The 10,031-nt window shown below is 37.4% G+C and overlaps 1 pseudogene; it reads left to right on the top strand.

Annotated features, from left to right (window-relative positions):
- Positions 1-1,360: 1,360 nt before the first annotated feature.
- LOC148298837 (signal recognition particle subunit SRP54 pseudogene) lies at positions 1,361-2,890 on the top strand (annotated as a pseudogene).
- The last annotated feature ends 7,141 nt before the right edge of the window (positions 2,891-10,031 follow it).

Below are 10,031 nucleotides of genomic sequence, written 5' to 3'. Positions count from 1 at the left end.
CGATTAATATTTTTGCGACCGTATTTCAGTCGATACAAAATTTATATTTTCAATAAATAGCATAGCATAGCAATTCTTAATTTGTGTTAATTGGCCTGTTTTCTCAATGTATTAAAGAATAAAGAATAAACATTAATTAAATAATTGATTTATATTAATATTAACAAATATATTAACAAAATAAATAATTCACAATTAAACAACTAAGCAACTCAAGAACAAATCAACCCAACAACTAAATAAGCCAACTAAGTAAAAGGACAATTTCAAAACACTTATTTTGGCACAAAGAATGTGAGAAATATATATATAATTCAAGTGCAACAGAAATATGAATAGTAATTAGGTTTCGATTTCTATAGACATACATGCCACAAATATCATACATTAAAACTCACTTCTAGGCGGTGACAAGCATTATGATCGGCTTCTTTATGATCTTTCTGCGGTAAACCTGATGCTAGGAGCTCACTATCCCTCCGATCGATGAAGATATAGTGAAGTTATCCTTGGAAGTCTTTTAAAAGTCAAAAACTTCATAGGAACAGACCTTGGTATTTTTTTTTAAGGTGAATTTCTTTGGGCGGATATTTTGAGTCCTTTTATGATTTGCCACAATCGCCTTTGCGCTGGAGTAGTTAATGTGCAAGAGCTAAGAGGCATCTTTAATTGACATGTTACTAAAGATAATCTTCTTTAAAAACAACTATTTCAACTAAGTAGTCAATTTCGCATATTTTTTTGCAGATTAAACTTTCTAATGCTCTGTTTGGGAGGAAATATTGCTTAGTACCTGTTCTGCCATTTTTGGAAAACGCGTTTATTAATTATAAATGATGTGTAAATGTAATGACGTTATAATTTTGTGTTAATCTAGGTATGTTATGTAATATCTTGCTATTGCCAAGTTTAGTGAATTTTATAGCGAAACCACATATCAGTCGATTTGACTGTATTAAGACCAATCAAGCCCAATCATTTCTCAATTTTTTCCATAATTTTGTTCCCCAGTTTTGATGATTTGTGCCGAGGAAGCGAGAAGGAGGTAGTAGAAGAATAAGGGAGGAATAAAGAAGTAAGCAGGAGACAGCCAAGTGATTTTGATTGTAGAGAGGGGGTAGGTTTCTCCTCATTTAATTATAAATTATTTTAAGAGATTGTTCTTTTGAAAAAGGGCTACTTCTTTGTAAGCTAGATGCCCTTCCATTATAGGGGGGTTTTATTAAGAAATATCTACGATTGAATTTAAAATTGGATAAACAGACACTCTCAGAATTGGATTGACCAAAATCGATAAGAATCTATATTAACACGCGTTTGCTTATATAGCAATTAATTAACATTACAATATTCATAGAGAATGGTGTTAGCCGATTTGGGTAGGAAAATAACATCTGCGCTACACAAGTTGAACAAAACGACTGTGGTTGATGAGTAAGCAGTCAAACAGTGTTTGAAATAAATATGCGACGCCCTGATTCAGAGCGATATCTACATCAAGTTTATATTTCGATTGAAGGAGAACGTTCTTCAGAAATTCAAGAAGGAGGAGCAGCAGGGAGGCAACATGAGAGTTCTCATCAAGACGGAGGTTGTCCGATAGTTGACTAGTCTGCTAGATGCTGGCCGAGAGCCCTACCAACCAAAAAGGGGAAAGACTAACATTATCATGTTTGTGGGTCTGCAAGGAAGCGGTAAAACAACGACTTGCACGAAAGTAGCCTACTATTACAAAATGAAAGGATGGAAAGTTGGGCTCGTCTGTGCCGATACTTTCAGGGCTGGTGCGTTCGATCAGCTCAAGCAGAATGCGGCCAAGGTTCGAGTTCCTTTCTACGGCAGCTATGTTGAAACAGATCCAGTTCTCATTGCAGAAGAAGGAGTCAATTAGTTCAAAAAGGAAGGCATGGAAATCATAATAGTGGATACTTCGGGAAGGCACAAGCAGGAGGCAGACCTCTTCGATGAAATGAAGCAAGTTGAGAAAGTCGTAAAGCCTGACAATATTATATTTGTGATGGACAGCTCGATCGGCCAGCATTGCTTTGCCCAAGCAGAAGCCTTTAAAGCAGCAGTGAACGTCGGCAGTGTGATCATCACTAAAATGGACGGGCACTCAAAAGGCGGTGGAGCCTTATCTGCCGTCGCTGCCACGAAGAGTCCCATAATATTTATGGGAGATGGCTAGCATTTCGAGAACCTGTAGACGTTTGACGCAGCCTCATTCATCAAAAGACTCTTAGGCGAAGGAGATATAAAGCAACTGATAGAAAAGGTGAAAGACGCAGTTTCCCCGAAAGACCAAGCCAAACTGCTCTAGAAAATAAAGGAAGGAAAGTTCACGATTAGAGATCTGAGAGGCCAGTTCGAATCAATTTTAAAGCTGGGATCTTTAAATAATTTTATGTCTCTTCTTCCCGGTGCAGGCACCAATCTCATAAACAAAGACAATGAAAAAGAGTCCATCAACCGTATTAAGCGATTCATTTATATCATGGACTCAATGACTCCGGAAGAGTTAGACCGAGACACTCCCCTCTTCGAGTAAAGCAGACTTCGCCGTATCGCCAAGGGTTCAGGAACGAGCCCCATGGAAATTAACATACTCCTTTAAGAGCATAAGAAGTTAAAATCCCTAATCAGTCAGGTCGGGAAGACTAATTTCGGGAAAGGTATGAATGATAAGCTCAATTTGACTCGAAATCCAAATCAGGTGATGGGGAAACTGCAGCAGATGATTAACCCCCAAATGATGGCTCAGCTGGGAGGTGCTGGGAACATTATGAACATGATGAAGGAAATGAGCAGTAACCCTCAAATGGAAGAAATGATGAAGAGCATGGGGGGCATGGGGGGTCTCGGCGGGTTGGCTGGCTTAGGAGGAGGTGGAAATAAGAAAAAAGGCAAAAGATGAATATTCATATCCCAATCATTTCTATTTTTAAATCTAATTCATCTGCTCTATCATTATTTCTCAAATTCTGTTTAATTGTTTAAAGACAATTCATTGATTTATTAAATATTTTTTTGTTTGAGCAGATGATTTTTCTCTTCTTTTCTTTTCCTGAGTTGTTTTTATCTTTTTTAATTAATTTCTAAACTATCTAAAAGAGTTCAATAACTTCAAGATTTTTAGCTGCCAAATCGTCGACTATTATGATTGGGCTTTGACAGTTATTCTTTTGAGTTTTTTCTGGAATGCCTCAAATTTGATAAAACATAACACAATTTCATTTATTTTTGCTACTTTTTCAGCCTTCTTTCAATACTCATGATTTATTGTTGTTCTCTATTTTGGTTTAATCATCGAATATATTTTAATTCTTGTTCGTTTCAATAAGGGCCGGTGTTACGACAAAATCTATTGCATATTTTAATGTAATCAATAAATAAAATCTGAGTAACTGCACGTTATAAACTCGCTGATCAATGCTCATAAATATGAATGGTATTTTTTGAGCAGATGCGTAATCTAAATTGGATTAGCCAAACTTATGAATTCGAAAATAGTGAAACTTTAAAATTAATAGGGTATATGTTTAATTAAAAGATAGATTAATTTACCGATAAATGCAAGCTCTACAGCATAGCATATAAGCGCGGGTTCGATTGAACGAAATTAAAAACAAAGACTGCTCGACATTCATGAAGATATCAATCTTGCAGGCGTTCTCCACACGTCTCAGAGAAGCTCATAAATTCTTGGCTTCTCCCTCACTCCTCGAGGATAATAAGCCTAAAATAGGTAGTTTCAGCACAATAAGTGGAGATTCTAAGATCATGTCCTGCAAAGATGAAGAAGAAACTTTGATTGAAAAGATATTAAAGAAGCAAAAGGTTAAATTAGAAACGGATCAGTAGATTTAGACAGCAGAGGATGATTTGGTCCAAAGCTAAAAGATTGTCGACACCAAGAGAGTCTACTATGAACAGCTCAGCAAGAAGATCGACAAAACAATGGTAGGGCTTTCAATTAGTCACAAAGAAGAGGAGCAGGTTTGTGAGCCAAATCGAATAAAATCAATCTTCCAACAGATATTTGGATGAGAATACTTTGATCAATGCAAGCATATTTGATTTATTATAAGCCACTGTTATAGATTGTTATAGATTTAGTTTGTTATCAATTATAATAATTTGAATTCATCTAAAATTCTTTGAGTTATTTTAAAAATTTATCATCAAAATACATCGTATGCGTTGAATTATTCGGCATTTATATTTTTGTAGGCATATTATTTATGATTTAACTCTGATTTATGGTAATAGATGAGATATTTACGGCTAATTGATGAAAGTGGCAATCCATCAATTTAATTCATTTAAATATATTCAAATGCAAGAGACTGTTTTATTTTTAGAAACAATAAGAGCAATGGTACCATTTACCCAAACGAATGACGAAAACTTACATCATTGAACATTTAATTTTTACTGGAACTCAATTTTGGTGTCGATTTGGGGTTGGCATCAAAAAAAGATCTGATTCGAAATTTCGTTAGAAATTGTACGAGGAGAACAGGCCTAAAATTGAGCCATTCAGTTGAAAATCAGATGAATGAATGGGGGCTCAAGATATATAGTTAAAGTTAAATACTGAATGTTTGTGATGCAAATTATAAACAATATACAATAACTGAATGAATTCATAAACTAGCTCCATTAACCTTCACAGACTTAAGTCATTGCTGAGAGACGGCATAGAGGCTATCCCCATAGACTCCGAAAACAACGAAGCAATCATCGTCATTGGTGATACTGGGGTCGGAAAGAGCACAATCATGTCGTTTCTAAGTGGAAGCGAACTTTATGTGACCTTTGATGGCATAAAAGCCACCCTCGCTAATAGAGGCTCATCGAAGATCAAAATTGGACATGAAAAGTACTCATAGACAGGAATCCCCACCAAAGTTTCAATTGATTCCATGGCTTTCTATGATTGCCCGGGCTTCAACGATAACAAAGGAGAGGAGTTCGAGATTTCCAACTCATTCTTCCTGCAGAGGCTGCTGGACATGTATAAAAAGGTCAAAATCGTGTTGGTTATCGACTAGAGCCACATCAGTTAAGCTCGTGCTGATAAATTTCCCAGACTTTTAAAAAGCTTGCACAAATCCTTCGAGTCCTTCAATGACATAAAGGATGGATGCTGTCTCATCATTAACAGGGCCAGCTCGGAGAACACCCAAGAAGATTATGAAGAGTAGCTGTCCTCGATGACCAAGTTACAGAACTAGAATGGCCCCCTTCTTGATGAAAATTGCCGGTAGTTCACTCAATACCTCATTTCTCAAAAAAGAATAATTCTTTTCAGGCAAGCCAACAAGAACCAAACCGGGTAGCTCTACGAAACCTCAGCCAGCACAATTCGGGCTCATACTCTGTCAAGCATTAAGCAGTTGCAATTTGTGAAGACTCATCACATCCAGAACATAATCTCCGAAAGTGCCAAACTTGCAATTCGAGATTTCATTGACGAAATTACTCTGGACTCGAACAAGAAGATCGAAAAGATATGCCAATCCATAATGGATCGTTACTCAAAAGAAATGAACGTGATTTAAAGAAACTCCAGTCAAATGATCATGCTTAAATAGCAAATTGAAAAGCTGGGCCAATAAGTAAAACGCGTATAGAAATAAAGCATTGTCGAAGTGCTGGCGAGGGAGGCCTCAGGATAGATCATCATTGATTTCGAACAAGATTTCAGTGCCATTATGTTCTTTAAGGGGATCTATGATAGGACTGAAACTTACTTCACGAATTTGATCAATAAAATATACTCTGAATTATCGACCCTCCTGACCCTCCTCGATCGCGAAATCGCCAAAATTCAAAGAGAGGAAGAAGAAGAAAAATAAAGGGAGAGATAGAGGATCTAGAAGTAACTCAGAGAGGAGTAAGAAAAGCAAGAAATCATTCGGAAGCAAATCGAAGAAGAAGAACGGATAAGAATAGAGTGGGAGAGGAAGATGAAGGAAGAAGCCGAAAGGAGAGAGAGAGAAATTAAAGAAAAGGAGGAAAAGAGAAGAATTGAACAACTTTAAATATAAATGCAGAGGAAGATCAAACAGCAAGAGAGATAGCGAGAGTAAAAAGAGGAAATTTTAAGAAGAGAACAGGAAGTCAGATAAAGATTAGATATATAGAAGAAATTGCAAGAAAAATAACATCGCGAAAAAATGTAGAATTTTCGCAAACAGCAGTAATTGCAAAACGAACTCAGGTAAAATGCTCTTAAGGCTCAAAATGATTTATTGCAAAGCAGCTTAGAAAGAAAAAAAGAACTTTCTCAATCTCCCAACCATTTTAAACAAAATGGCAATGAAAATGATTATGTTCCGAACAATTTAGCAGCATCGAATCCTATCAGCCCATTCCAAAATGGCGCATAAAAAAAATCGAGTCTTCTCTAATAAATTCAGAGAGCAATGAATTCCTTAAGAAGCATCGAAGGTGAGCTCAAGAAGGTGAAAATCGATGCCGTGAGCTTACACAACCTGAATCAAGAAATTGGATCCGAATTTGTAAGAATCGAAAACAAGTATTTTAGTAAAGTAAACAAATTCTGATTTATATCTCTGATACTGAAATATAAATTATAAGAGTTTCTATATTATATACGTTTCGTCAAAGCAATGACTGAAATCGAAATGAAGCCGCCTCCCATTCGTAATATGGGAGCTGGATCTATTCAGCTGACTGCTGATCAAATCCTGAAGGATGCTGAGATCCATCGTCAAATCACGATCACTCCCCCTGCTCAAGTCATCAAAGATGAAAAATAATTAGTTGTCTACACTCAAGAGAAAAGACGAGAGTTTTAAGATAAGTTGAGACGACAAAGATACAATCTCTCAGTGTGGGTTCGTTATGCCCAATGGTAATAAAATCTCAAGGAGTATGCCAGAGCCCGATCCATTTATGAGCGATCTCTTGAAATCGACTACACTAATAAAAGCTTATGGCTGAAGTATGCTGAAATGGAAATGAAGAACAAGTTTATTAATCATGCGAGGAACGTTTGGGAACGAGCCACCCATTATCTTCCTCGGGAGGATCAGTTCTGGTTCAAATACGCCTATATGGAGGAATTAATCGGAGAGTACGCGAAGGCAAGAGATATATTCGAAAGATGGATGGAGTGGGTGCCAGGATAAAAAGCCTGGATGTCCTTCATTAAGTTTTAGGAGCGAATGGGTGAAGTGGAAAGGGCTAAGTCCATCCTGTATAAGTATCTCGAATCATTCCCGAACTTAAACACATACTTGAAGGTAGCAAAAGCAGAAATAAAATCTAGAAACAAAGCTGCTGCGCGAAGTATTTACTAAAGGATCGTGCTGTAGCTTGGCTCTGAAGCCTTAGAGTAAAGCTATTTTATTGATTTCGCCAAATTTGAAATAAAATCGAAAGAATTCGACCGAGCAAGGCAAATTTTTAAGTTCGGATTGAAGCACATCCCCAAGGAGCAGTCGAAAGCTCTATACGAAAACTACTTGAACTTTGAAAAATAATTCGGAACGAAAGATGAAATCGATGAGGTGATCTTAGGGGAGAGGAGAAATATCTATAAAGAGCTTATTGCCAAAAATCCTTTGAACTATGACGCGTGGCTGAACTTACTCTTTTTGGAAGAGTCCTTCAAGAACATCGAGAAGACGAGGGAAGTGTATGAAGCTGCGGTGCTGGTCAAGCCACCAATGTAAGAAAAGCGTTTCTGGAGAAGATATGTTTACATTTGGTATAATTATGCCATTTTCGAATAATAAATTGCCGAGGATATCGAAAAGGCTGAAGCCATCTATGAAAGGCTCGTTAAGCTTGTCCCTCACAAGAAGTTTACATTTGGGAAGCTTTGGATTAGCTTTGCACATCTCTATATTAGGTGCGGGGATTTGAATAAAGCTCGCAAGATATATGGAAGATCTATCGGAATATTCCCCAAGCAAAAAGTCTTTAAGGCCTACATTAAGATGTAGGAGCAGCTATGCGAACTTGACCGAGTGAGAATGATCTACGAGAAGTACTGCGGTAAATTCCCAAACTATCCGCAACCTTGGATCGACTTCGCTCACTTCGAAGCAAATCTGGAGGAAGAGGGTAGGGCGAGAGATATTCTGAAAATCGCACAACAAATCGGCATCGAAGGAATTCCCGAGCCTGACCAATTTATCGACAGCCTCCAATAAGAACAGCAGTAGAATGAATGACAGTGATTATTTCGTTACATTGATCCATTTGATAAATTTCTTTAAATAATCGGATTTCATTATATTATACCAGTTTAGCATCAGAGTACTTTGTTTTGATAATATTTCTGAACCCAAATAACTTCAACATGTCAACTGAAATGGATTTCGATTTTCAAAAGAAAAGGGAGTTGGATTCTATCAGCATTAGGAGAAAGATCCGCTCGGATAAGTTTGATCAAAAGCGAACCATGTACTCATCGTTTGCTGTCAATATTGATCAGGGCGCTAAACAGGATAACTACGAACATGATGGAAATTAAAACGATCACCTCTCACCAAGCACATAAGAATTGGTGGATTCTAGATAGCATCTGCTTATAGCAAAGTATAGCTATAATTATGTAGGCTCCTCTCCAAAAATTATGAACTCTAAGCAATTGACTAACTAAGGCAGCAAATGTTAATTCCCTTAACGCCTGCAAACCAGTATGACATGCCGACAGAACTGATCGTGAGCAAACATATGGGTTCAATTGGTGTAAGAAAACTGCTGGCTTAAAATCCAATGCATCAAAATTCAATACTCAAGCCATAAATTATGAGATAATTGCCACTCTTATTGATGGCTTCAGAGTATCCTCAGTTGCAGCTCGAAGCAGCATTGATTTTGAAGACAATCATCTTCCACCATTCGGAGTATTTCTCGCAAATTGCGCCCATCTACTCAAAACAATGTCTAGAGGAATAACCGCTATAACAATAAAATTTAAGTAAACTATGCGCTGCCCTCAACAAAATCATACTATAGTCGACGTGCAGTGTAGTCAGATTGTAGATTATTGGCATAGTTGGCAATTTAGCATGTGAATCTGTTTAATGGCGAGATTATCTGATCGAAAACGAGGCCATCCTATCCCTAATAAAATACATGAAAGTTCATTATAAATAAGTGTCTTCACGCTCTGAAGTGGAGTTCGCTGCTTGGGCTCTGTCGAATCTATGCCATGGAGACCCATTGCCGTAGCTGGTCCACATTAATTAAGCGATTATGTTTATGATCGAGTTGATGGGCAGTATAACACTCGACACCGATATTTTGGGGGACTGCCTCAATGCAATTGCCAATAACCTTCGAGGATCTATATTCTTCATCGAGCACATTTTAAATTCAGGCGTATTCAACAATGTAGTCCTGAATATCTATCACAAAAATGCGCGCATCCTTGTACCTAGTGCGAGGATTCTTCATAAAATGTCAACTGGGAGCAGCAATCAAATATCGAAAATGCTGAAGAACCCCCAATTCTTGAACTCCCTCGCAGCCATGCTTCAGTATGCCAAACATGGAACTCGCAGGCTCGGCTGCAAGACCATATCGAACCTGGTATCGACTGAAAAGCACGTCGACTTGGTCGTTATGCATAAAGAGGTGATGACAATGCTCGTCTATTTGCTCAAAACAGAGTCACCCTCCACCAAATTATAAATTTGTGCTCTTTTCGGCAGCATGGCCTTCAATGGAAATGAATAGACGGTCCTCTAGGTTTTTATTAAAATCGAAGTCATAGAGCTCTTCCTCGAATGTCTCAAAGACAACGATAAAAACCTGACCAAAGTTGTTCTCCAAAATTTAATCGCAATACTCGAGTTGGGAGAATCAGGAGAAGATTAAAACTTGTACCACAACCAATTGAATTCAAAGGGGTTCCCCCAAATTCTAAGAGGGTACGAACATGAAGAAGATAAATAATTGGCAGAAATTATCGAATAATTGATGATTAAGTTTTACGAGGATGAAATATGACTGTTCAATCAATTTATCATTATCTTTCGGATTTC

The sequence above is a fragment of the Brachycentrus maculatus genome, unplaced genomic scaffold (assembly GCF_059751285.1).
Source record: "Brachycentrus maculatus isolate JH-2025_06_01 unplaced genomic scaffold, ASM5975128v1 h1tg001540l, whole genome shotgun sequence".
NCBI lineage: Eukaryota > Metazoa > Arthropoda > Insecta > Trichoptera > Brachycentridae > Brachycentrus > Brachycentrus maculatus.
Note: the sequence above shows the minus strand (reverse complement) of the source record. Positions and strands in the feature narration are given on the sequence as shown.